Source organism: Lissotriton helveticus, chromosome 8 (genome assembly GCF_964261635.1).
Source record: "Lissotriton helveticus chromosome 8, aLisHel1.1, whole genome shotgun sequence".
Classification (NCBI taxonomy): domain Eukaryota; kingdom Metazoa; phylum Chordata; class Amphibia; order Caudata; family Salamandridae; genus Lissotriton; species Lissotriton helveticus.
In genome coordinates this window covers 79184226-79212185 of record NC_136069.1, presented here as the reverse complement: position 1 = coordinate 79212185, position 27960 = coordinate 79184226, and the positions used below count along the sequence as shown (strand labels likewise).

Here is a 27960-nt window from a genome sequence, read left to right as displayed (position 1 = left end):
GTACCTGCTCCAGGGATTTACTCTTCATGCCTTAACTTTCTGATGGGGATAGTGGTTGATGTGCCTGGGGTCCCCGATCTCTACTCTCTTACCTTTCCTTGAACCTCTGTCTGGTCCCAAGCCTCTTTTCCCTCTCACCTGGCAGTCCCTGAGCCCTGCTCTAACCACAGTGCATTCTGCTAGATTTTCTACTCTGTCGTCTCTTTACTTTTAATCCTGCCAAGCTGCTGTCTCCCCACCCTTGTACCCAGTATTCAGCAGAAACACTGCAGTTACAGGTCTTCTTCCTTCTCAGCTCCTGAGGTCTCTTTTTCTCCACTCTGACCTGCACTTACCCCAGAGTTTAGCATTCCTTCCAAATATTCAGTCACAGAGCAACTGGACATGCTGTCCTTTTTTGCCACTTTTCCCCTTTGTTACGCTTCTTCATTACACTTATTTTTGCCCCTCCGCGAGGCTATGATTTAGTACCAACCCCTTCTGATGGTGCATTCGGACCGCTTCAGGCCCATGCATCCACATGGCTGCTTCTCGCTAGGCCGCTCCAACTGATTCACTTCTTTTGGTATTCTGTTTCGTTTGAAGGGCTATTTTTTCTACTCGATTTATGTTCACTGTGCGGGCAAGGGTATTTTCTGTTGGGGGACAAGGGGGCCATGATAATTCTGGATTTTTGGCAAGGAATCGCCTTGTTGCAATTAGGGCATGAGATTCCGCAAGTGGGTGGGCCTGCTCAACGGACCCGTTCGCACTGTGTTTTTGATGTTCTGCAACAATCAAAATTGCGTGTGAATGGCACTCTGGGACAAAATTGGCTCATGGGTGCAGTCAAGGTCACTCTCATGCTCGCTGTTTTAACAAAAAAGGCAACAGATCTTACACAGGTGCAACCTAAAGCCGTGCTAGCGGCCTGCAAGTCTCACAAGCAGTCGACAAGTCTCCCTAGCTCTCGCAGGCGCCCCGCAAATCTTGCTCGCAAAAACCCGACTCAAATGCACCAACCGAAAATAAATTCCACTACGAAGTGGAATGTGGAATTTATTGGGAACTCTGTGTTCACCGTGGAATGCGGAATTCTCGAGTAATGCACATTCTGCGTGCGGAGCGGAGTTTTACTCCCAGGCCTAGTTGCAATGCATCCATCTTGGTTTGCATGACCACCTTTTGACCACACCCCCAAGTCCCTGTAGATTGTCTGCAGATCTGATGTTGCAATGGCATCCTTGATCTTATTTAAGAAACTAATGGGCCTCTATTTCTGAGGCAGCCTGCTTTAACTACTAGTCTGTTGAACAGTTGCGGCTGATGATCTCTAAAAGTGGTGGTGGGGGGGTAATTCTTGCCAGCAGGTCACCCCATTTTCTTTCTAAATTTGCCTTGAGAGTTCGCCACATGTTAAGAATTACATTCATTGTGCCAGTGGCAGTATTTTGTTATGGGTACCCCCATAGCAATAATTACATACAATATTCAAGTAATAGAATGTTACTTCTGGTAATGACCAAATACCAAGGATTTCCTATCTGTCAAAAATAATCTCTAGTATTTCGGAGGCGGATTTTTATCATGGGTTGTTACTCTCAACCTGCCCCCTCGGACCAAATATTCCACGACTGTCATATCTGAGGCAAAGCATTTTCCCCAGCCCAATTTTTTTGCCATATCGGTCCCTTTAAGTTGAGTATTTCTTCTAGTATTTCAGGGTTTGAATTTTCCCTTGAGTGCCCTCCTTTATGCTTAGAATTACCTCCACAGTCCCAGGGAAGGCATGTTCTCATGGGTGCCCCAATGCCAAGAATTTCCTCCAATATGCAAGCACCAAAGTGTTTTCCACAGAGGCCATGCCAAAAACTACTTCTAGTATGTTTTGGCCTGTATTTTGCCATTATAGAGGTAATATGACTGTTTTCTCTGGTGGGGAGAGGTTGGGGGCAGTAACATAGGTAGGAAAGTGGGTACATTTGCCCCTACCTACTGTTGGTAATCAGAGACCCCAGGACTCAGCCAGATGGGCCGTTGGGTAAAGCTCTACCCTTCATCTCCGAAGAGGAGTTGTGACTTCCATGTAACATCAGTAGAATATGGTAGTCCTCTAACCCATCATTTTCAAATTCCAACCCGGATGATCCCAGAGTAGGAGTGGCCATCAGTCAGAAGGGGAATGCTGCAAGCTGTGGACTATAAAGTAAGGATTTGGGGGAACCCAACATACCCTTGGAGGCTTGGGCAGTTCAAACATTGTCAAGTCAGGGTGCCTACAAGGGAGTTTGTTTAAGAAAAGTATGATTTGTAATTAATTATACTGAAATTGTTAGATGGTTCAGTCTAATCTGATCTCAAACCGAAGCTTCACAAATGTACACATTCAATGAATGACCAGAGAGAAACCGAACAAACACAGGGATATCTTTTTGTAAATATACAAATGTATTTTTATAAATAAATCAAGTTAAGAAGGCTACAGTCAATCAGAAATTAATTCAGCAATAGATAATGAAGGAGTTATAGTGCAACTGTTCATGATTAAAAACATCTATTCTAATGTAGTCAAAAAAGTGAAATATCTCCTGATACAAAAAACAGTCACTTAGGTACATTGAATATTTAGGAAGTAGATGATCATGTCGACGTTTCGGTCTTTCGTGGCGTTTGTCCGGCAGTCCATCTTCAGGACGATGAATATTGCATATAGCAATGACACCTTTTCTGGAAATGGACCCTGCACAGTTGGTTCGATTTCCAAAGGAATCAGATTCACTCCGCAATTTCAATGTCCGAGCTATCACTGGTCCGATAATAAAATCGATCCAGCACGATGGCAAAAAGAGGGTCAGATTTGCCTCAAGATTCAATGTCTGGACAGTCGATGTACTCCAAAGGAACTCGCACACGGGCGTCAGTCCTATGGCAGCAATGTGAGGCCAGCACTACCTATGTTGTGGCCTATATAAATAACACTCCCTATGTATAGTATGGAGAAGCAGTAGCTGCTAGTGGAAACAGGAGAGCCACTCATACACTGGGTGTGTATGGTGATGGGGAGTGTAAGGTGAGAAGCAGGCGGGTGCTGGTGGGATACCAATTGCTATGTTTTCCAATTGCGGACAAGGAGATTTTTGGGAAAAGAGGGCTTGTTGACCACACCCAAGTGAACAGAAAAGGAAATGATATGGTGATCCGACCAAACACAAGGAGAAATAGAGGGAAGTGAGGCAAGGGGGCAAGAAGACCAAATTTGATCAAGGATATGACCTTGAGCGTGGGTAGGGGCTGTGACATAGGGAGTGAGATTCAAGCAGTGAAGAGTGGCAGAAAAATCTTTGGAAGGGAGATCTTCCTTGGGATCTCCCGGCCAGAAATTGAAATCTCCAAGAAGTAGAACGGAAGAATTGTTAACCACCAGGGTGGCCAGAAGATCCTGGATGGAGGATACGAAAGAAGGCATCGATTGGGGGGGACAGTAGACAAGAACAACAGTAAGAGGAGAGGGAAGATTAAGGGAACGGGCCACAAGGTAGTCCACGTTGGGTATGGGGGAGTGAGGGAGAAGTTGAAATTTGAGTGCCGACCGGATGATCATCGCCACCCCTCCACCGGCCCTACCATCCGAGCGATCAGCTCGGAGGGCATAGTAGGTGTCGGGGAGGATGGCTAAAAGATCAGGGAGAGAGTCAGCAGAAAACCAAGTTTCGGTCAGAAATAAAAAGTCAGGGGAATCAGTGGTCAAAAGATTAAAGAGTGCTGTCTGATGTTTAACTGCAGACCGGGTGTTAAGTAAGCAGGCAGAGGCCACAGTAAGAACAGGGGGGGGGCGAACAACCGGAGATGATTTAATAGGAGAGGAATTGGGAGTGATCGGCATCAGGTGATGCGAGGGAGACGAAAGAATACCAAGTGTGTGTAGCTGATGTAGGGGAGGAGGGGAGGGGGAGGAAAAAGCAGAGTGCGCTATGAGTTGAGAGGAGGTATAGACCAAGTGAGGAGCAGGGTGTGTGGCCCCTGGTCCCGACCCGTCGCGGACGGGCGCAGACGGGCTTAACTTAGGCGCGCTGTTATGTAGGGACGACACATGAGGAAGGAGGGTCAAGGGGGCGGGGCAGGGGGGGGAGGAGCCAAAGAGCTGCAGCGCCGAGCCGCCCGTCCCCCTCCGAGAGTCAGGCGAGGAGGGGGCGATCAGCGGTGGCGATCTGGTCGCGTGCAGGAGAGGGGCAGCCAGGAAGAATCAAAGCGCCGGGTCCGAGGCGCTTTGCAGCAGTGCAGGTAGGTGGCGAGATAAAAAGTCAAGAGGTTCTAAAAGTAACGTTGCTCCCGGGGAAGCCTCGGGAGATCTGGCAGCAGATGCCCGAGATGGTGATGTAGTACAGCACAGCTGGCCTGGATGAGAGAGGCGAAGCTAAGATGGCGGTGAGGGCGCAGATGTGAGCCCAGTAGCGTAACGGACACCTGGCCAACAGAGAAACTAGGCGCAGCTGCAGGCGGAGTCGGGCACCAACTGAGGACACCTGGACTGGTGCCGTCACAGAGGAGAAGGTTGGTGGCCCCTGGGGACCTGGTGCGGCCCTCTGCAATTGTGAAGCTGAGACTGCTGTGGTGCGGTGCGCTTGAGGACAGGAGCTGTGGGAACAGAGCTCACAGGGAGCTGGCAATAGAATATGCCCTGGGGTTGGCCCGATCGCTGCACGAAGGGCCCTGCTGGGTGGCTGCCATTCTGAAGGCATCACAAGCTGGGGGAGGAAGCCGGGCGGAGTGCCTGCGGACCCCATGTGGGCCCCATGTGGGCTTGGAGGACTGCATGAAACTGGACAGGGGTGCAGTGGATAGAAGCACCCGGCGATCGCACTGGGCGGTAGTGGCCTGAGCTAGGGGACGGAAATGGATGCTGGCTGGGGCCGTGGGTAATGGTAGACTCGGAGGGCACCAGCCGCCATTCTGAAGGCATCACAAGCTGGGGGAGGAAGCCGGGCGGAGAGCCTGCGGACCCCATGTGGGCTTGGAGGACTGCATGAAACTGGACAGGGGTGCAGTGGATAGAAGCACCCGGCGATCGCACTGGGCGGTGGTGGCCTGAGCTAGGGGACGGAAATGGACGCTGGCTGGGGCCGTGGGTAATGGTAGACTCGGAGGGCACCATGGGCTGGAGGGGAATACCAGCCCGACGCAGTTAAGGGAGCTGAAACGACAGCGCTGCTGCGGGAATGGGCCCAGCTGATTGACACCCTATAAGAACGCAGTGATAGCGGAGCAAGGGTCGAACTGTAGGGTGGTGCAGAGGTCCATCATCTTGGGCTCTTGCGGCAGTGAAGCTGTTGCCAAGCGGGGAGAACAATCCGACGCGGCTGGGCGGTACTGAGGCCTGGAGATTGAGCGTACTGTGGCCGGCCCAGGGTGGAAACTCTGAAGTGGTGCTGAAGGCCTCGCCAGCAATAACGCGAGATGATTGGGGAGTGCAAGCACCGATCCATTGGTGACCGGGGTCGTCTGCAGCTGCAAGAGGAGGGTAAATAGTGGAGACAGCAGGGACGACCAGTCCACCCGGGGAGTCAATGAGAGCCACTGGGGACTGCCACGAAAGAGGTAGACCACTAGAGGAGAGCCTAAATGATAACTGGGTCTCCCGGGACGAACAACCATGGGGAAGCCCAGAGGAAACAAGCGGGGACGCCATTGGAGCAGGAAGACGATGCAGGTTCCTTGGGCATGCAGGAGGGGAACCCACCCCGATCGGAAGAGATGCTCCAGCAACAAGTGGATCAAATCAAGGCAATTACGGATACCAGGGAGGCCCTACAACTGAACATAGCACTTGTAACGCAGGGTCTTGGATTGCTTCGGGCTGACAATGCAAAGCTGGCAGACAGGGTGAAGCAGACGGAGGGTGCCCTGGCAGCCTTGGAACCTGCCCAAAAGATGATGGCTGCCCAGATGACGGAATTTTAGCACCGACTACAAACCCTGGAGCGGAAGGCAGATGATGCAGAAGGGAGGAATCGACTAAACAACATCCGGGTGGTGGGGTTGCCGGAGGGAGTGGAAGGGGCCAACATGATGGACTTCTTGGAAGACTGGCTGAGGAAGGACGTTACTCCAGAGGGCCGGACATCTTTCTTTACCGTGGAAAGAGCTCATAGGGTGCCGGCTCTGCTATTGAATCCTGGCAGGCCTTCTCGACCAGTGGTGGCCAGGCTGCTCCATTACAAGGACAGAGATCGCCTGCTACACATTGCTCGTACTGCGGGTCCATACAGTGGGCAACAGCAAGGTAACATTATTCCCGGATTACACACTCTAGGTACAACGCCGCAGGGCCTCATTTGTGGCAGTCAAAAGGGCACTAAGGGACGAGGGTCTGCAATACTCTTTGCTATTCCCGGCACGTCTCAGGATTACCATGGATGAAAAGACGTTCTTCCACAACAGCCCTGAGGAAACTTGGGATTGGTTGCAGTTGTATAAAGCAGGTACTGGATGAGCAGGGCGCAGCATGAGCGCTCTCGTGGAGGATCCAAGGCCGCACAGATCGCGGCACATCCGGCGGCACCGCACTGGAGCTCAGGGGCCTACAGACTCACAGAGAAGGAGCTCACTGCTGCGTTGCAAACTGTCACGGCCATCTCCCTAGAGGGCAGACTGGAGTCCCTGGAGGAGACGGGCTCAGAAAAGGGTTCTCGGGGAACGGATGAGGAACAGTCTGATGCAGGCAGTGGGCACCTACCACATGTGATGGCTGGGACCGCGTATGAGATCGTGGATGGGTAACGATGTGGTTCGCTGTGTGTGAGGCCGAGAGAAGAGATGCACTCGGCCCTGGGGTGCTTCCCCTAGATTTAGTAGACTATTGATCGACTATTAGTGTATGGAGGGGGTTTAGCAAGGTCGGCCGAGTACGTAATTTGGTGATTCCGTTATACTGTAGCCTCAACTGTACTAAACTAACAATACAAGTGCCAGTACTGGGTTAACTTCTTATCCAATAACCAAGAAGACTGTTATGAATCAAACATAGCAGTCCAAAATCTCATTTGTTTCAAATTTATTTGAATACTTTGTTAGAAATTTTTCATACTTTTCAAAAAAATAACATTTTTAGTGCATATCATGAATATATACAAACTGTACAAATACATACAAACTTTTTACAAGTATTTACACCACAAAAATCATTATAACACACTCGCACTAGAAGCTTTCACTCCCCACGCATACCATTTATGATCAAAAGAACTTTTATAATTGAAAGAAACATTTATATTAAAAAAACATTTATATTCAAAAAACATATACCACTGAGGTACCGGTCCGTGTCAAGATTACATTAACTTATATTTTACAATAGCCCTATATCATTGAAGGCATAAATCATAACAGTAACTTAATCCAAACTGATCATGATATATTTTTATCTTATTTTGAATCTTTTTTGTATAACACTGGACCAAAAAAGGTCGACGCATTTCGAACCCCCTTAGTGGAGGGGTTCTAGTCAGGACCAAATGCGATTTCTAAAAGACAAAAAAATGTGTACACCAGTTAACCTATCTGTGCTAAAACACTAGATTTGAAGAACTACATTTAAGGAACAGCCACCGTCCGGCTAGCCACCGCCTACCTTAATTGTCCTGTTTATGGAAGCACAGTCCGTTGTAAAAGAATCTAAACATGAAACACAAACACACGGGATGACATGTATCCCATTCTGTTATTTTACCTTGCTCAGAACATGTTTTCCAGGGAAAATTCTCACCTTCTGTCTTTATTATACTTTGATTGCCTAAACAAAAGAAACGTAATCAGGATGAGCTTGGTGGAATATATTCCAAGAATGCTCGCCAAACTAGAAATGCTGCTCTAAGCCAGTTTACCTGATGTTTGAATAGAATTTGCCAGGCTCGGGCGTTTTACTCGGGGTCAGTCCGTGGATCGATTCCCTGCGTGGAGGCAAAGCCTGCAACTGGACGAGCGTAAGGGTTTTAGACTTAACCGGATTTTTTGAGCCTTGGCGTGCACCTAAGTTGAAGTGACCGGGAGCGTTCTTAGTTGAATCGAGTGCTCTAATCAATGTGCGTCAACACTGGGGCGGCGTCCGTGCTGCCTTCGGCTTAACGCGGAAGTACGCTGATTCTTAAAGGGCCCGTGCTGACTTCGGCTTGCCGCGGAAGTTCGATGTTTCTTGAAGGGCCCAGCACACATTCGGGGAAAATTGATCAGTGTTCGTGGTAATTGATAGAATAACCGGACCAACCGTCACTTGGCTTGGCTGCCAATGTGAAAGGTACGGATTAGGCAATTTGAGTCACGGTAAAATTAATTATTCTGCTACGACCATAAGCATTGCATTGTGGTTATGGGAGTCCAATCCAGCGGGGTCTCAACCAAACTCACGCAAAATAACTTTATTAAAAAACTTTATAAAAAAGTGGATACAGTAACCTCACCACGTTGGTTTCAGGGGTTGGAATTAACCGGGGATGCCCCTATATATCTCAGAGATTTCATTTAGACCAGATGACGCTGTGTTGTATTTCATTATTAAAAATGCTTCTCTCTGAGCTAGCCTCAATTCCATGTTACCACCACGTGGGTCATTTTCAATTTTAGAAATGATCGTCCAACGAAGATCGTTTTCCTTGTGTTCATGTGTCGTCCAGTGCTGGACATGGGGTGCATTTGGTACCTGTTTCCTAATCCTTGATTTATGCTGGGTGATTCTTTGTCTTGCCTCCTGTGTTGTTTTACCAATATATAGTTTTGGGCATGGGCACCAAATGCCATACACTATATTTTTTGTTAAACAGTTGGTAAACGTTGTATGCTTCCAGTATATCCTCTCAAAACAGAAGACAGTGCCTTCCTCCGTTGAATCGCAACAGGTGCAGTTGCCGCATTTGTGATGTCCGGTAACTGGAGGTAAACCCATCATGCCTCTCAGTGTTAGCTTCTGTTCTTTTGGTAGACTTGCCCTCACGATGTGATTAGCCACACTTTTTTCTTTTTTATATGCGAAAATAGGGGGGTCCAATAAGTCGCAATGAATATCCCTCACCAAATGCCAATTTTGTAGTATCAATTTGCGCAGTTGATGTGTGTTGGGACCAAAAGTTGTTACACACACAGCCCTTTTCAGCTCATGGCGTGTTTTTTTATTCAACAGTGTCTCGCGCGGTATCCACCAAGCTCTTTTCAGGGAGAGTTTTAAAAGTTTTTTTGGGTAGCCCCTATCGAGTAGACGGTCCTTGAGGTTGGTTAAAATACTCCTCCTTGTTGGAACAATTGCGCCGAATTCTTAAAAATTTGCCGAAGGGTAAATTTTGCTTCATGCTCCTGGATGGTTGCTGGTAAAATGTAATGCCTTGTTTCGATCTGTAGGTTTGCGAAATAAAGTTGTACTCAGTGAGCCCTCTGTGGGATATACCTGGACGTCCAAGAATGTAATGCTTTTATTAGATGAAATATGACTGAATTTTCTGTCCACAGTCCTCATGTTTAGCCATGTCAGAAATTCTGTTAACCTTTCCTGAGTTCCAGACCAAATAAAGAACACATCGTCAATGTAACGCATGTAATCCGTAATACAGTCAGCGAATGGATTATTGTTGTATATGAATTTGTCTTCATATAGGCCCATAAAAAGGACCGCAAGCTCCGGTGCGAAGGGGCAGCCCATGGCCACCCCCTTGATTTGATAGAAAAAGTCCTTGTCGAATTGGAAATAGTTTTTTGCAACGCAAATTTTGCTAATTTCAAAATGAAATCAGTGGCACTCTGCTCGGTTGTTCCCTTTGTTCCAAGAAGAATTCCAACGTTTCTAACGCCTGCTCTTGGGGAATTTGTGTATACAATGATACAAGGTCCATTGTAACCATTAGTTGGTATGTCTCATTGAATTTGACAGAAGAGATTCGATTGATGAATGCAGTTGTATCTTTGAGGTGAGCCGGGACTTGATCGACCATAGGTTTCAAGAAATAGTCAATGTATTTGGATATAGGTTCTGTCAGAGACTGGCATCCTGAAATTATTGGGCGTCCAGGGTTTTTTTTTTGGGTCTTTGTGTATCTTGGGTAAGACGTAGAATAGAGGAGTCCGGGGATTATTATTTTGAAGGTATGCAAATTCTTTTGGTCCAAGTATCCCAAGGTCCAATCCTTCCTGTAGAGTTTTGAAGAGTATATTTTGTAACTCTTTCACTGGGTTATGATTAATCTTTTTATAACATAGTGGATCGTCCAACTGTCGTTTGACCTCATTTTTGTACCTGTTGACATCCCACAGAACAACTCCTCCCCCTTTGTCAGCCTGTTTTATTATTAGGTAATTATCATTTTTCAATGAAAACATAGCGTCTTTTTTTTTTTTTTTTTTTTGGAAAACCTTTATTTATGCAAAAAGTGTACACAGCTATTCAGCCGAACATCCCGGAGGCACGGCAGCACAATAGAAGCACAAACTTTTCGGCACACACGGATCATAGTACCGGATACATGAGGTTTAATTTATGTTTTAAAATCAGGATAGGTTCGAATAGGACGAATGAAATTCACATATGAAGTGGAGAAATAGGAAAGGAAGGGGAAGGGATCAGGCGCCAAAATTTTAGAACATAATCATCGAATGAGCGGGTCAAATGAGCGAGTCCAACACTGTAAACAAAATCAATTAAATGAGCGAATCAATATATGCATGCATACCGTCACTATGTTCACCAGGCAAGCGCCCGCCCATTGATGTCGATGACACAGTAAATGTAGAGGCACGGGTTACGACATATCCATGAGATTCCAAAAAATTAACCAGATTCACTGATCCCAATCCCAGAAAAAAGAGAAAGTAAAAGGAAAGCCAGAAAAACGAGAAGAAAAAAGGCCATAGAAACAAAGAACGGAAAAAATAAAACCCCTCCCCCCAACCCCCCACCCTGCACCCCTGCAGATGGCTACGGCCTACCCCCCCTAGCAGCGTGCCTGTCGCCCAGTATCCAAAACCCGAAATATAGTAAGAATATAGAGTTATAAAAGAAAGGAAAAGAAAAGAAAAGAAAAGTAGAGGAGGAGAAGAATATCACACATGCCCCCGTTCTCACTACCCCCCGTCTGAAACGCACAACCCTAGTCTTGAATCCAGCCAACACTCAATAAAGTTAGGAACAATATCACACAGGGAAGACGTCTGACACCGTCCCACCTCCCGCTATCAATAAAATGGCGGATCCCTCGTCTTTCACACACCCCTTAAATCAAAACCAGGCCAACAGTCTCACCCTTGACCCCTGCGATTTTTCGTACGGAGTCTATCAAACGGTACCATCACAACTCCAGGAGAAACCAAAGTCCTAGGCAGTTCATGAACCGGTATTATGAGTCCGAACAAACTCCCCAGTCTTCCGCAGTCATCCGCCGCCATGACACTCGCCTTCGTCAGCCAAATGTTCGAGTATCCCGATCTCCACCGCCATGAAAGAACCACTCGGGCGAAAAACGAGATCAGCTTCCGTCGAGTCTTGTTATCAGTAGTCCCAGGGAGGGGCAGTTCCGTGAACACCACATTAGACAGTTGCGTCGATATTGGCGGGCATTTCTCCAGATCAACAAGTCCGCTAGCACTCTGTGGTCCGGGCAATGGTGTCGAGGCTTTGTCATAAGTGGGGTCTCGATCATCCGGTTCCGCGAGTAGCGTGGGAAAAACTGCTAGCCCAAAGTCTCCAGACAGATCAGGGTCCATACACGATCGTTCAGTTACGATGTTGCCAGCGATCGTATCGTAGAAAATGGCATCCGTGTATGATTGAAGCTCCCAGATGGCGGCCATTACGGTTCTCAAGGACGGCTCACCGTTACCCCGCGCCGCCTCCACTTGCTCGATTCCAGCCATCTGTGTGTCCCTCGGAGTACACAGTTCCTCCGGGGACAGAAACGTGAGCAGGGCAGGCGGGGACTGAAGGTGCATTTTCAAGCAGCGATAGGGCATCTCGGGCGGGGGGTCCAACCCAGCGTGGGCGCCAGCCGCCGGGACAGGGACCCCCGACCTCACAGCCACTTACAGGAGATATACACCTCCGCAGTGTGTACCGAACCGAAGGCACTCCACCAAACTAGGGACAGGATACTCTTCAAGTCAAGCGACCGGACCCTGTCTGGGTCCCACGGCCGTTGTTGTTGAACTGTAACCCGGCAGGGCCAGTACTCGAGGTCCCGGCTCACAGGAGAAGGTAGGCCGAGATTCTCCACACGACAAAACTCCGTCAGTCAGGGTGGTAAAGTTCTCGGGACCACATCGCCAGTTTCAGTAATAGTTGATCCGTTCGGGGGTCGGGCGTGAAATCAGGATTTCTGGCAGGATCATCAAGCAACAGACGGAGGTCGGCGGAGCCGGGAGCCTATGCGGCCATCTTTGTTCGCTGCTTGGCTCCTCCTCGTCTTTTTCTTTTTTAGAGAGGTTAAATTTGACAAAATGTTTCTTCCCTTCGAGGGCCTTTTTCCCGGATAGTATTGCTCTCTCAAAAGTAATGACCTCCTTGGGAACTTTATTGTTTGGTGGACAAAAGCTGGATTTCATGCGAAACCCTGTAGCTTCGGTGTTTTCAACTGTGGGAGTATCTTTGAAATAAGCTTTGAGGCGTATTTTTCTGCAGAATTCACTTGCTTCCAGTTTCATTTTCACAAAATCTGTGGGACGCACTGGTACAAATGAGAGTCCCTTTTCAAGTACTGTTATTTCGGGGATTGACAAAACTCGCTCTGATAAATTAAATAGGGGCAACGTTGTTAGCTCCTGTAATATTGGCATCTCGTCCTCATTTCGCATGGTTGATTCCCTTGGCGTGGGCGTCCTCTGCCCCTCTGTTGCCCTCTGCCTAAAAAAGGTTGGGGATTTTGCTGTTGATTCTGTTGGTTGATCCTGGGTGCTGAGGTATTCCTCGGGTCAGTACTGTCTGTTTCCCCTCCCGAAGAGGAAGAGGTGTCCGAGAACGTTATAAATTTATTTCTTGAGCGACCCTGGTTGTCCTGGAAAAACCTCCTTTGTATTGGTCTAGTTTAGAAATCTTTCTGTAGATATGGGTAAGCTGCCTCTAGAGAAAAGTTTTTTTTGTCAAGTTCAAACTTATTCCCTTTTTGCGTTACGGTGTAGTCTTTAAATTCTTGGATTTCCTTGTCAATTTATTCTAAGAGCTCTTTAGAATTGGTAATTAATTGGTTGGTTTTTATTTCAGTTTCTAAATCCGTGATTTCTTGGAGCTGTGAAAGGGAGATCCTATGAGCCGTTTCAACTGTAAGGACCATCAGGTCCCTACTGCACTTCGTTTCAATCCCGCTGAAACCTTTTTTGTATTCCGGGTCGTCCGTGAATACCATAGGGGTATTACGAATTATTAAGCCTGATGGAATTGTTCCTGCTTGTAGATGTAACACGAGGAAATGGCCATGTAAATCGGTTCTAATCTGTTTTTTACGCAATCTAGTTAATTTATCTGATTCATTTTGAGTTTTGGCGGTAGAACTTAAGGTAGCCGAGGCAAACACCGGTGGTTGTCTGATTAGGTTTTGAATGTGTTCTTCACTGTACGCAAAAGTATCTCTCTCAGACATACTATGCGAACGGTTAACTATTGTAGCAAAGACAATTGGACAAAAACAACAAATGGACAGAAGACAAAATTTACAGATATGCCCTAAGACAAAAGACGACACTTAATCGATTCGATAAGTCTTTATTTCGAATAAAAAGATTCATAAAAGACAGTGTACAATCATACATACATATTAAAAACATTTTGCAATAAGATATTAATATACACATTTCATTCATAAGAACAGTAAAATACTTCATAACTGTGTATACTAAGACAGATAGGACGCGGATTAATACACAAAGATGGATACCGCTAAAAAAAACATGCAGGATACTGTGTGTAACTGAAAGAAGGCTTTCAACATACGGGGATACCCAATTTTTTGGAACGAATCAGCCATGCCCATTTCAAAAATTTGGCAACACATACCACTACGGTTTCAGATCTAATAGTACGGAGTTTCAGGAGTGCATCCTGATAGCCTCTACTATTAAGGGTCAAGCAAATCGGTCTTAACCACTTACTTCTTGGTGCTCCATAGATAGGACAACCAAAGAAGAAGTGACCCACACTTTCTTCCTGGTCGGGGCACCAGGGGCAGTTGTTTCCTACACACTTGTCCCATTTTGCTCTGAGGGTGTTAATGGGCAAAGTGCCAACTCGAAACTGGTGGTATAATTTTCGATCCAATACACTTGTGATTAGGTCCCAGTACTGTTCTAACGAGGGGACAGCCTTGTGCACTAAAAAGGAGCCAGTTAAATTAACATCACATGATTGGTTTACAAGAATAGATTTTCTCCAGGCCCAAAAGAGTGCCTTAAACTCAAGTTTAGAAGGGAATCTGGACCCCCCAGGGTTAGACCAGAGCTCTGGAAGGCCCATTAGGTTCAATGTATTTTTCACTACCCCAAACCATTGTAATGACTGTGCCCCCCACATCAGTTTAACTTCCTCCAACTCTTGGGTAAACAGACCAAGCTCGGGAGTGGACCAGAGACGGCGCCAAAAGGCCACCAGTCGGTACTGGGCCATCTCGTCGATTGGTCTGCAACCAAGGTCCAGTAGTAGGGGTTTAGTAGGGGTAGACTGGGGGAGGCTAACCAGATTCCGTAAAAACCTGTTCTGAGCAGTTACCAAACTGGAAAGATTCTTATGACCCCAAACTTCGGCTCCGTAAAGGGTGGCAGAGACAACTTTCGCATCATAAATTTTTAGAACAGGGGAGACACACCTAGTTAATGAATTCCTCTGTTCAGAAATCAAACTGCCAGCCAACCTATTGAATTTAAGTTTGGATGTTTCCACTTGGGGATTCCAAGTGAGACGATGATCTAGGGTCACTCCAAGGTATGTCATGGTCATAACCTGCTCAATGGGGACTCCGTTTAAGGAGACTGTGCACTTAGGGGGATTTTTCTTGCAAAAAACCATAAATTTGGTTTTGTCTGCGTTTATTTGCAAGTCGTTCGAAGTGCAGAACTCAGAGAATCTGTTCAAGGCTACCTGAAGTCCGGCTCTTGTTTTAGAAAGCAGAAGGGTGTCATCTGCAAAGATCAGCATGGGGTACTTTCGGCCACCCAACTTAGGAGCATCCGACTGGGTGTTGAGGAAAAAATGTGTGACCTCATTAATAAATAAGAGAAACAATGTGGGGGCAAGGACACAGCCTTGACGCACCCCTCGTTGTACTGGAAATCGTTTGGTCACCTGCCCCTGACTACCCCACCTAACCTGGGCATAGTTGTCCTCATGAAGTCTCTGGACTAAAAACAAAAGCTCAGGCGGAAAACCCATGTGATTAAGAGCCTCCCACAGCTTTTTTCTTGGCACTAAGTCAAAAGCCGACTTAAGATCGACGAATGCAGCAAATAGCATACCTCCGCCCAACAGGACCACCTTCCAAAATAGTAGTGTAAACCGAAAGATTTGATCCACAGTACTAGTCCCAAACCTAAAACCCGCCTGCATAGGGGAAAGTACATTATTTGAGTCGATCCAGTCCAGAATTCTTGCCAAGATCATTCTCGACACGATTTTCTGAACTGAGTCGATCAAACTGATGGGCCGATAGTTTTTGGGGAGGGAGCGGTCACCCTTCTTATGTACTGGCAAAATTTCTGCCCCCTTCCATGAAAAAGGAATCTCGGCCCCTGAAGCTATATTATTTGCCAGTAGGGTGATGTAAGGAATCCATAGGTCTGGTTTAAGTTTAAAAAGGTCAGCAGGAATAGTGTCAATACCAGGGGCTTTACCCGACTGGACTGACTCGAGGGCAAGTGCGGTGTCAGATTCCGAGAACAAGAGTCTGTCTCCTGTCAGTGTTAGTTGTGGTGGGACAGCGAATTTTATCGACATTGCCTCAGCAGCATTAGGGTCATTAAATTGAGCGGTATAAAAATCCACCCATAATTGAGCAGAAACATAGTTTACCGGGATCTGGGCAGCAGGATCCTTTCCCCTCCTTATGATCAGCCAGAAATCGGTTGGGTTAGGGGAATCACATGCACCGAGAAGGTCAAGCCAAAAGGAGTCATCCCACTCTCGTTTAGCAACCTGGATGGTGCACTTATAGCATCGCCTTGCTATCCTTATGGCATCAAGGTTCCTGGCCTTTATGGCAGCTAGTAGGTCACTGTGGGCGGCTCTACATTTCTTGTTATACCATTTTTTGTGTACTCTGGTATTAGCAGACCTAAATGGTTTCGTGAGTAGGTTCTTTAGGGTCGAAAAACACTCCTCATGAAGATTGGTAATTGTGGAATCTGAGTTACCGGCTGGGGATAGCAGAAGCATTCTATTCCATACATCCCGTACCTTTACCTCAATCAATGAAATAAGTGTGGGATCCTCCAACACCCTGGGCCATTTCACGCGGCGCCTGTTATCGCACAAAATAACATCAGATGTTAGACTATTAGTGCTCCTAACGGGTGCCCCCATACCTTGGACCAAAACCTCAAGCGAGAGGGGATTATGGTCGCTCTCTGGGCGGGACTCTATCACCATGTCTTGAACAATGGACCAATATTGTATGTTAATCAATATATAATCGATACGGCTCGAAGACAAGCCGTTGTCGAAAGTATTGGCCCCAAGGCAATCAGAACGTGTACGCCCATTGGCGGCCCTAAGGCCCCATTCTAAGCAAAAGCCCAGCCAATGTAAGGCTGCCTCAGTGCCCCTGACACCCTTTGCAATAGTAAGTGGGGGGATTGCCCAGACAATGTCTTCCTCAGAGCCGACATCTTCTGCCAAAGTGGAGATGGGCTCAATGGGGGTATTCAAATCTCCTGCTACTATTACGATCTGGTCAGTCCCAAGGTTCTTGAATAGGAGATCCAGATCGTCCAGGACAGCTTGTTTTTTCCCACCATGAAGACCACGAGCATAGACATCAACTAAAAGGATGTCAGTGGTATTAGGTTTGGTCAGTGTAATGCATAAAAGGTCCGCACACTCCACCAGTATTTCCCTACCATGAAAGCCCAAGGTGTTTTTTATCCAAATAGTAAGACCACCAGAGGCCCTACCCTTGGGGCTCTTAATTGCTGGTTTTGAGAAGTTCAGGTAACCCAACCTATACAATGGAATAGTTGACCAAGTTTCTTGAAGAATGACAATATCATATGAGTCGATAAAATTGACCCAATCGTCATTCTCCAGGCGTCCCCGTAACCCTGCAATATTCCAGGAAATCATTCTTAGTGGGCAATCCCTAGTCGGTGCACTTGGAAGCAGTAACACACCATTGGCTTCATTATTGGCCAGAGCAGGAGTGTATAGCGGGTCTAACGTTTTACCCGGATTATTAGATGACGGGGACCCAACATTGAATAGGTTTGGAGATAGAGGTCTTCGTTGGTGGAGAGGAAACCTAGGAAGAGGTGAATGTCCAGGCCTTGCAAGTCAATCCACCTCTTCCAAACATCCAAACCTATTAAAGGTTGGAAACCCCTGCCACCAATTAGGTTGGTTTTGTCCAACAAAACTATGGGTCGGGTGACTAACATTCCTAACAGTGGTCCATGGCCTCTCACTCGCTAGTTGTTGCCTAGGAGGATAAAAAAAGGTGAGAGGCCTCACTACTATTGTAGAATTGGCCTCAGGAGATGGCCATGCACAAAGATACTGGGCAGTGTGGGGATCAGAAAATGAAACCACTACGCAGTCACCAGCTATCGACTTATGGGTGCGGCCAATCCAAGGAACTCTCCGAACCATAAGTACACTACTTCTTAGATGATCGGGGAGCTGTTTATTGGAATTCAACCAGTGAATGACTTTATTTTTTAAAGAAAGGTCATTCTCCTGGGAATCATGGCTCAACTCAGGAACACCGGCTAGTATAATAACATACGACCCTGCTTCTGGCGGGAGGTCTATGAACCCTCCACGAAAGTTATGGCGACTAGCCTGGCGTGTTGGGTTGCGCGTCAAGGGCAGCCTAGGGGTATGGTTAGTTGGTGCCCTAGTGATGGTATTCAGCCTATATGCTGCTTTATGCGGAGGGAAGGGTTTGGGTACCGCTGGACTAGGGGTAGGTACATTAGTTTTTACAATGGTAGTACGGGGTTTTGGGATAGGTTTAGGAATAGGTAAAGTCACAGGGACGGTTGGGGCTGGTTGTGGGGGTGGATGAACAGGTTCTATTTCTAAGGGCTGTGGTGTGGGTGCAGTCATACATAATTGCCTAGCATCCATTTCCTTGAGGCTCAAACTAGCCAGAGTAACTATGGTCTTATCCATCTCAAGGAGGTTGTTCTCTATACGAGAGAGCCTTAATTCTAGGGGGGAAAGTAACTGCTTTAGAGTTCCCCAGACTAGTTGGAGAAATTCGTTGTCACCCTCCTTGGCCTGCCCGGGACCACTAGCCTGACCCTCCGAGTTGTTCAAGTTAATCTGACTAGGGGAGATGATAAGAATATCATCTTCCGCCATACTAGCTATTTCCGAAGTATCTACCCCATTACAGACACTATGTGTTGGTTTAGGGTTAGCGTCTTTCACCACAGGAGACCCCATTGCCCGCCTACTATTAAAAAACTTTAGCCTTGCTATTCTAGCTTTTTTTCTTGCTTGTAAGGTTCTCGCAAGGCATTTCTTTTTGTGTGCTGCCGCTTTTTTAGCATTACAGTGGCTAGGTGCTTGTCTTGCTTTAGAGGGTGAAAGGGGGCCAGCAATGCTAAACAGAGGAACAGGGCCAATATTTTGATTTACTGGGTTAGGTAGGGAAGTTGGAGGGGAGTGTAAAGGGATAATGGGGGGAGCGGGGTGAACCACAACCGATGTTAACAGGGGTTGTAGATTAGCAGAACGATCAGGAGTACGGGCAGATGCAATATTCCCCAGAGAAGATTTTTTAGTGTTGGCAATATGTGCCGACAGCCTGCGTGCGGCATCAAGTTCTAGCGAAACCTTATGCTGCATTTTACAGATTTCCTGGTCAATTGCCAGATTGGTTTTGACCAGGAAATCATCTATGGACCTGTTAGAATTGCTAGCAGCCATAAGGGTTTTACTCCGGCTACCCCGTGTACACATACTACAGAGTACAAGACAATAAATATATATACACACACAACTATAAGACTGTAATATGTGCCTCCCTGTAAAATAATTAGATTACAATAAAACTAAAACTAAAATCAAGGGGGGGTGGCCCAGCCCAGCCCTCTTAGACCTCGAACGGCCTCAAACGGCCCAGTCTTTGCCCTGTCTTCGCCCGGGCTGCGTCCCGCGCTGCGGGAGTGTTGGGTCAATAAATAAGTGACCGACTGGAGTAGGGGGGCGGGGCAGCGGGGAGAGCGGACCGGAAGTTGGGAGATGGTCTAGCAGGGACTCCTGGGAAATGGAGTCCCCTGCACGCTCGCAGCCCCGCTGACCGCACTCACCCGGTAAGCCTGCTGCAGTCCCCTGGCTGTGCCCCGGTGTCCAAACAAACGATGCGGCACCCGCGGAGCGGGTGCGGCGAGGAGTAGGCTGAGTCCTTTAAATAAAATAAATGCCGCTGTAGTTTTCACAATGCCGCTGCTGGGTTAAGAAGTGCTACAATCCGCTTGGGCGTCCCACAGATGGAGGAGTGGAGAAGACTTAAATACAGCAGGGAGGCGGGGGGCGGCAGCGGGGAGAGCGGACCGGAAGTTGGGAGATGGTCTAGCAGGGACTCCTGGGAAATGGAGTCCCCTGCACGCTCGCAGCCCCGCTGACCGCACTCACCCGGTAAGCCTGCTGCAGTCCCCTGGCTGTGCCCCGGTGTCCAAACAAACGATGCGGCACCCGCGGAGCGGGTGCGGCGAGGAGTAGGCTGAGTCCTTTAAATAAAATAAATGCCGCTGTAGTTTTCACAATGCCGCTGCTGGGTTAAGAAGTGCTACAATCCGCTTGGGCGTCCCCAACACTTAATCACACAGAAAACTCTAGGTATATAAGGTGTATTTAACCTTGAGTGACCTAGCGAGCCGCTGCCCGCCCTAAACCAAGAAAAACAAAACTGGGTCTAGACTCCTAACCAGCAAGGCTGAGTCAATCTGAACTAAACTAACAATACAAGTGCCAGTACTGGGTTAACTTCTTATCCAATAACCAAGAAGACTGTTATGAATCAAACATAGCAGTCCAAAATCTCATTTGTTTCAAATTTATTTGAATACTTTGTTAGAAATTTTTCATATTTTTCAAAAAAAGAAATTTTTTTGTGCATATCATGAATGTATACAAACTGTACAAATACATACAAACTTTTTACAAGTATTTACACCACAAAAATCATTATAACACACTCACACTAGAAGCTTTCACTCCCCACGCATACCATTTATGATCAAAAGAACTTTTATAATTGAAAGAAACATTTATATTCAAAAAACATTTATATTCAAAAAACATATACCACTGAGGTACCGGTCCGTGTCAAGATTACATTAACTTATATTTTACAATAGCCCTATATCATTGAAGGCATAAATCATAACAGTAACTTAATCCAAACTGATCATGATATATTTTTATCTTATTTTGAATCTTTTTTGTATAACACTGGACCAAAAAAGGTCGACGCGTTTCGAACCCCCTTTGTGGCAGATTGGCTCTCATGGGGGCTGAGTGCATATGGGATCCAGGCTGGGGGACTGTCCCTCTGAAACTCTGGGCACACTACCCCTATTCTTGGGTGGGTATAGCTCCTCAGGGGATTTTACTGAAGGAGCAGTTTGAATATAAGTTTGGATGGGTACTAGTGTTGTAGCGCCTGTAATGGGGGGGATATTTGGAGCAGTTCTTGGGGATTAGATGGGGTAGATAGAGCCACCGGTGTGATCCTATGTGGGAAATGGCAGTTCAGGAGGTCCTGGTCCCACACTGGGAACGTTGCATGATTTGAAATGTGTTACCTGGAATGTGCGGGGGCTTCACTCAATGCAGCAATATAAGCTGCATGCTTACTTGGTTCGGCGGGGAGCACATACAGCCTTCCTCCAAGAAACGCATATCAACCGGTCCGAGGGGCTAGCACTGAAGCGTAGATGGAGGGGGCAGTTATTCTATACGACCTACTCTGCTTATGCCAGGGGGGCTTTGATATGGATCCGAACGGGTGTTCCTTTTGAGATGACGCAACAACTAGTAGACCCAGAAGGAAGATTTGTAGTGGTGTTGAGGTGATGCTGTGTAGCGTATACGCCCCCAATGTGGACCGAATATCCTTCTTTGACAGTTTGTCTGGGAGCCTAGCACCTTACCTGACTAGCTTGACTATAATGGGAGGAGACTTTAATTCCATTTTGGATGTAGAGAAGGGCAGGTCTCATCCACCGCTTTCAGGCGCTCCGGTCCATAAGCTATCCAAGGCGAGAAATGTATGGCAACATAATTGGGGGCTGGTGGACACGTGGCGTGCACATGATTTGGAGGAGCGAGATTATTCCCACTATTCGGCTCTCCATGATCTGCACGTGCGGATTTACGCGAAGTTGTGTACTCCCGAAGTCCATGCCGAAGTAATTTACAGTGAGTATTTGACTTGGACGATATCAGATCATAACCCGTTATTGGTGGGATTAAGGTGGGCCCGAGAGAGAGCAGTGATTCTGACCTGGCGACTCCGACCGCAAGCACTGGAGAACCCGGTCTTCTGCGAGGATCTGAGGGCTGGTATTGACCAGTACTTTGATGAGAATGAGGGGACGGCAACGACGGCAGCAGTGGAATGGGACGCTTTTAAAGTAGGAGTATGGGGCCTCTGTATTGGTAAATTGACCGGGGTGAGGAAAACACTATTGGCAGATTTGGAAACGGCAGAGAGCCAGCTGCGAAGAGTAGAGCGAGTCCGTCCTGGGGATCCAGGAGCCCAAAATGAGGTCTTGGAGGCTAGAGAAGCGGTGGCGGTGCAGGTGGAAAGACTCCGCTCCATTGACCACAGGTCCTACAGAGCGAGGGTGCATGTTGAGGGAGACAAGTCAGGGGCCTTGCTGCCGTGGCTGGCTAACCCGAACCCCAAGGGACACCCATACTGAGGTTGACAGCTCCAACAGGAGGCGTGGTATACACGCAACAAGGGATAAATAGCTTATTTATGGACTATTATATGGAGCTCTACGGCAGTAAATTGGACCAGGGTAGAAACGATATAGTGGAGTTCTTACCGGAACTGGCGTTGCCCGCTTAGAGAATGACCAGGAAGACTCAGTGGAGTGCGAGATCTCGCTTGGGGAAATTAGGAGCGCAATCAAACATATGTTACGCAAGAAAACGCCTGGGTGGATGGACTACCCATAGAATTCTATTCCACGTACGCCGATAATCTAGCCGCTCGCCTACAAGTGGTGTATAGGGAGGCCCGGAAAGTGGGGCAAGTACCGGTGAGTACTCGTGAGGCAATTATTGTTCCCCTTTTGAAACCGTGGAGAGAGCCCTCCGACATGAAAGCATATCGCCCTCTCTCAATGTTAACTACCGACTACAACATTTTGAGTAGGATCTTTGCATCTTGGCTCCTCCCGGACATTGCGCAGCTTGTCCATAAGGACCAGGCGGGTTACATCCCCAAACGGAATAAGTCTATTAACGTACGGCGCTTACTCTGAATTTTGGGAGAAGACCACGGTTTATCAACTACAGCAATCGTTCTCTCAGTTGACATCAATCAATCAATCAATCAATGACACTTATAGAGCGCGCTACATACCCGTAGGGTCTCAAGGCGCTTGGGGGGGGGGGTAGCCGCTACTGCTCGAACAGCCAGGTCTTCAGCTTCTTCCTGAAGGAGAGGTGGTCTTGGGTCAGGCGCAGGTCAGTCGGGAGGGAGTTCCAGGTCTTCGCGGCCAGGTAGGAGAAGGACCTTCCTCCTGTAGTTGCTCTTCGGATGCGGGGGACGGCGGCGAGGGCGTGGTTGGCTGACCGGAGGTGGCGTTTGGGAGCGTAGAAGTTGATCCGGCTGTTGAGGTAGCTCGGGCCTTGGTCGTGTAGGGCTTTGTGTGCGTGGGTGAGGAGGCGGAAGGTGATTCTTTTGTTGACGGGGAGCCAGTGGAGGTCTCTCAGATGTCCGGAGATGTGGCTGTGTCGTGGGATGTCGAGGACGAGTCTGGCTGAGGCGTTCTGGATCCGCTGGAGTCTCTTCTGGAGCTTGGCGGTGGTACCGGCGTAGAGGGCGTTGCCGTAGTCCAGTCGGCTAGTGACGAGGGCCTGGGTGACGGTCTTCCTGGTCTCGGTGGGGATCCACCAGAAGATCTTCCGTAGCATGCGTAGGATGTTGAAGCACGCCGAGGAGACGTTGTTGACTTGCCTGGTCATGGAGAGGGAGGAGTCCAGGATGAAGCCCAGGTTGCGTGCATGGTCTGTCGGTTTGGGTGCGGTGCCCAGGGCGGGGGGCCACCAGGAGTCGTCCCAGGCGGAGGGTGAGGAGCCCAGGATGAGGACCTCCGTTTTGTCCGAGTTCAGTTTCAGGCGGCTGGTCGTCATCCACTCGGCTACCTCTTTCATCCCTTCGTGTAGGCTGGCTCTGGCGGTGGCGGGGTCGTTGGTCAGGGAGAGGATCAGCTGGGTGTCGTCGGCGTAGGAGATTATGCTGAGGTTGTGTTGGCGTGCGATGGCCGCGAGGGGGCTCATGTAGATGTTGAAGAGGGTGGGGCTCAGAGAGGATCCTTGAGGGACGCCGCAGATGACTTCGGAGGCCTCTGACTTGTACGGTGGTAGGCGGACTCTCTGTGTTCTTCCGTCGAGGAAGGAGATGATCCATTCCAGCGCCTTGTCCCGGATTCCGACGTTGCTGAGGCGCTGTACTAGGGTGCGGTGGCAGACAGTGTTGAATGCCGCGGAGAGGTCTAGGAGGATGAGGGCCGCTGTTTCTCCGTTGTCCATCAGGGCTCGGATGTCATCGGTGGCGGCGATGAGGGCGGTCTCGGTGCTGTGATTGGCTCGGAAGCCGGACTGTGAGGGGTCGAGGGATCCATTCGTCTCGAGGAAGGCGGCCATCTGCTTGTTGACGGTCTTCTCGATGACTTTGGCTGGAAACGGGAGGAGCGAGATGGGGCGGTAGTTCTTGAGGTCGGTGGGGTCTGCTGTTGGTTTCTTGAGTAGAGCGCTGAGTTCGGCGTGCTTCCAGCTCTCAGGGAAGGTGGCGGTGTCGAAGGATGTGTTGATGATGTCTCGCAGGTGGGGTGCGATGACAGCGTCGGCCTTGTTGAAGACGTGGTGGGGGCAGGGGTCGGTCGGTGATCCGGAGTGGATGGAGTTCATCGTGCGGATGGTGTCTTCGGTGTTGATCGGGGTCCAGGCGTGGAGGGTGGTGGTGGGGGGTGGTTGTTCGGTCCTGGTGTGCGTTGGTTGTTTGTTGAAGCTGTTGTGTATGTCCGCGATTTTGTTGTGGAAGTAAGAAGCGAGGGAGTCGCAGAGGTCTTGCGATGGGGTGATGTCGTTGTTTCCTGCGCTGGGGTTGGAAAGCTCTTTCACGATGTTGAAGAGTTCCTTGCTGTTGTGTGCGTTGTTGTCCAGCCGGTCCTTGAATGCAGTTTTCTTGGCGGCGCGGATCAGCTGGTGGTGCTTCCGAGTGGCCAGTTTGAGGGTGGTCCTGTTGTCCGGTGTAGGTTCCCTTCTCCAGACTTTCTCGAGGGCTCGGCAGTTCTTCTTGGAGCTCTTGAGTTCGTCGGAGAACCACGGGGCTTTCTTGCTGCCGGGTCTGCTGGGCGGGGTCCTCAGCGGGGCGAGCTCGTCCGCGCAGATGCTGATCCACTTCGTGAGGTTCTCGGCGGCCTGGCTGGGGTTCGCTGAGCTGGCAGGAGGGTGCTGGCTCAGGGAGGTGACGAGCTGGTCTGCTGTGATCTTGTTCCAGCTTCTGCGGGCGGCCTGTTGCTGGTGGTGGTGGGTCGTCGTTCTCTTGAAGGCGAAGTGGACGCAGCTGTGGTCCGTCCAGTGGAGTTCTGTGGTGTGGCTGAAGGCGACGTCTTTGCTGGATGAGAAGACGGCGTCGAGTGTGTGTCCGGCGAGGTGGGTGGGGGTGGACACCAGCTGCTTGAGTCCAAGATTGGCGAGGTTGTCGAGCAGGGTGCTGGTTTTGCGGTCGTTGTTGTTCTCCAGATGGAAGTTGAGGTCCCCCAGGAGGATGTAGTCAGCGGAGGGGAGGGCATGCGGGCTGACGAAGTCGGCGATGTCCTCGCTGAATTGTGTGCGTGGTCCCGGGGGTCGGTAGATCAGGGTGCCTCTGAGGGTGGTGTTTGGGTTGGTGTGGATCTGGAAATGCAGGTGTTCAGCGCTGGTCAGGGTGATGTCGGTGCTGGTCGTGAGATGGATGGTGTTCCTGTGGATGATGGCGATGCCTCCTCCCATCTGGTTTGCGTTGCGGTCCCTCCGGACGATCTTGTAGCCCTCTGGGATGGCGATGGCGATGTCGGGGGCTGAAGAGGCGTTCATCCAGGTCTCCGTGAGGAAGGCAACGTCAGGGGCTGTGGCGTCTAGGAGGTTCCAGAGTTCGATGGCGTGTCTGTGGACGGAGCGGGTGTTGAGCAGGATGCACTTGAGGTGGGTGCTGCTGGTGTTCGACTTGGCGGGAGCTGGTGTGAGGCAGGTCCGGATGCAGGTGAACTTGCAGGCTTGGCAGCTGAACGGTCCGTGGGAGCGTCGTGGGGTGGCTTGGTGGCAATCTGGCAGTCGGCCGGTGTTGAGTGCGATGAGGGTGGCGGCGGAGTACGTCAGGCGGGTCGGTCGGGGTCGGGGTCTTCGCGGGCCAGGGGTCCTGGCACTGGGCGCGATCCGGTCGCGGACGGGCGCAGACGGGCTTACCTTTGGCGCGCCTTCGGCGCACAATCGGCGCGCCCGCTGCGCGTCAACGCTGCGCGTTCGCGCGGTCGCCATATAAGGCGAAGTGCGCGGGTGGGCGGAGCAGCTGGGAGGCGGGAGCGGGGAGGGAACAGAATGAAAAAAGGGGCGGGGTCAGCGGTGGTGGCGGGAGCGGGGAGGGAGGACGGAGGGCGGCGAGAAAGGCGGGAAACCAGGAAGGAGCAAAAACGCTCAACAATACAGGCACAAATGAAGGGTAAAACAGATAAAAACAACCAGCAGTGGAGGAAAGAGAATACAGGCACAAATGCAGGTCAAAACAGATAAAAACAACCAGCAGCGGAGGAAAGAGAATACAGGCACAAATGCAGGTCAAAACAAGTAAAAACAAACAGCAGCGGAGTCAGCCAGCGGCCGGCAGCGAGGCAGCGAGGCAGAGGGCAAGGCAATGGGGCACACACACAGCAGCTGGTGGCCGTGCGGCGCGGGGGTGTCCCACAAGACATCGAGAAGGCTTTTGATAGTCTGTAATTGCTGTTTCTGTTCCAGGTAATGCGGATGATGGGTCTGGGAGAGGACTTCGTGGAGTGGACCCGGATTTTATACAGCTCAGCAACGGCCCGGGTGCGGACCGGGGCGGTGATATTCGCGAGTTGTTTGGTGCGGAGGGGAACGCGACAGGGTTGCTCCCTGTCTCCACTGCTGTTTGCATTAGTGATTGAGCCCTTAGCGGCACAAGCCAGGTCGGGGAGGCATTATGCTGGTGTGGACTTAGGTTGGGGCCAAGCAGTATATCTCGCTATATCCTGACGATTTGCTCATGTTTCTGGCTGCCCAAGGAGAGGCCTTAACTAGGGCGACGAAGCACCTGTGTAGGTTTGGTGAGATATCTGGGCTACAAGTGAACTGGGCAAAGACTTGCTTGTTCCCGGTGCGTCGGGCGATGGAGAAGCTGATATGAATAGGATGGAAGCCTCACTGCCTATCCTACCTTGGGACTAATATCTACCACAGGCAGGATGGCCTTCTGGAGGGCAAAGTGGGCAGAGCAATACGGGGGATTAGAGGGAATATGGCATTCTGGAGCACGCTGCCACTGTCGGTAGTGGGCCGAGTGGCACTCCTGAAAATGATAGCACTGCCCAGGCTGCTATACTATTTTAGGACGCTCCCTGGATTCCAGGCTCGAATTTTTAGAACGTTCCGGTCCTTGACGGGGGGGATTCTTATGGGGGAGCAGTAGACGGCGAGTGGCGCTAGCCACGATGATGCGACCCCGGGCAGAGGGTGGATGGGCAGTCCCAGACTTTGAATTGTATTATTTGGCCGCTCGGTTGCAATGGCTTACCCAAGCGGTAGCAAGGGAATTTAGGGAACCGGATGGCCCGACAGACCAATGGATCCCACGCCATATCCTATCCTTCGTTGTTCTCTGTCAACTGCTGCCGATAGGTTCGGTGACCCATGAGGAGCGGACACTGCGGTCATGCTAGAACTGCGGCCTGCGACGAAGTGGAATAACCCGACCATACGCCCTGGAGATACCCTTGGGCATGTTCACAGCTTTCCCGCATGGGGGGGACTGGTACGCGCTAGCAATATGGGAGGAGCAAAATGATTGGGGATCTGTATAAGTGGGAGCCCTTCTGCCGTTCCAGGCTTTGCAGGGCAGATTTGATCTCCCCCGGGGCGATTTTTTTGATTGCACACAGCCCTAGTCACAGCGATTCAGCAGCATTGGGGGGGATGATTATTGGTGCTGCAGACGTCATTGCCATATCAGTATGTCGTGATGGCGACAGGGACGGTTAAGGCTATATTATGCGTATATAGGCGGATGATGGAAGAAGGGCTGCAACCACTGACTCAATTGCAGGCGAAATGGGAGGCGGACATGGGTAAAGAAATCCCTGAAGCGATATGGGCTAAAATAGTAGAAAGAGCTTGGAAAAGCACATGTAATGCTAGATTCCAACTCATCCATTTTTATATGTTGCTCTCACATGGTTCGGACGAAAGTCACAACTACATTTCTAGACCTGGGTCAGCTGCTAGCTAAAAGGGAACTAACAAGGCAGTGGAAGGCCAAGCAGGGACCCAGCATAGAGCGTTGGAGGGCGGAATTT

At 49.4% G+C, this 27960-nt stretch overlaps 1 protein-coding gene and 1 long non-coding RNA gene across 6 annotated transcripts in view; one reads left to right on the top strand and one right to left on the bottom strand.

Annotated features, from left to right (window-relative positions):
* LOC144771475 (uncharacterized) overlaps nt 1-8040 on the bottom strand; it is an 82213-nt gene extending 74173 nt beyond the window's left edge. Inside the window, exons 1-4 of one of the 3 annotated variants that reach the window (XR_013599299.1) lie at nt 7860-8040; nt 7742-7768; nt 7607-7650; nt 7021-7499 (exon numbers count right to left, since the gene is read on the bottom strand). This is a non-coding gene — a long non-coding RNA (uncharacterized LOC144771475). Of the gene's footprint in view, nt 1-7020; nt 7500-7606; nt 7651-7705; nt 7769-7859 lie in introns of those variants that run through there. The other 2 variants (XR_013599300.1, XR_013599298.1) reach the window with 2 other exon arrangements.
* Nucleotides 1-27960, top strand: part of GRAMD1C (GRAM domain containing 1C) — a 1372139-nt gene that overhangs the window by 394106 nt on the left and 950073 nt on the right. The gene's annotated exons all lie outside the window — the stretch shown is intronic.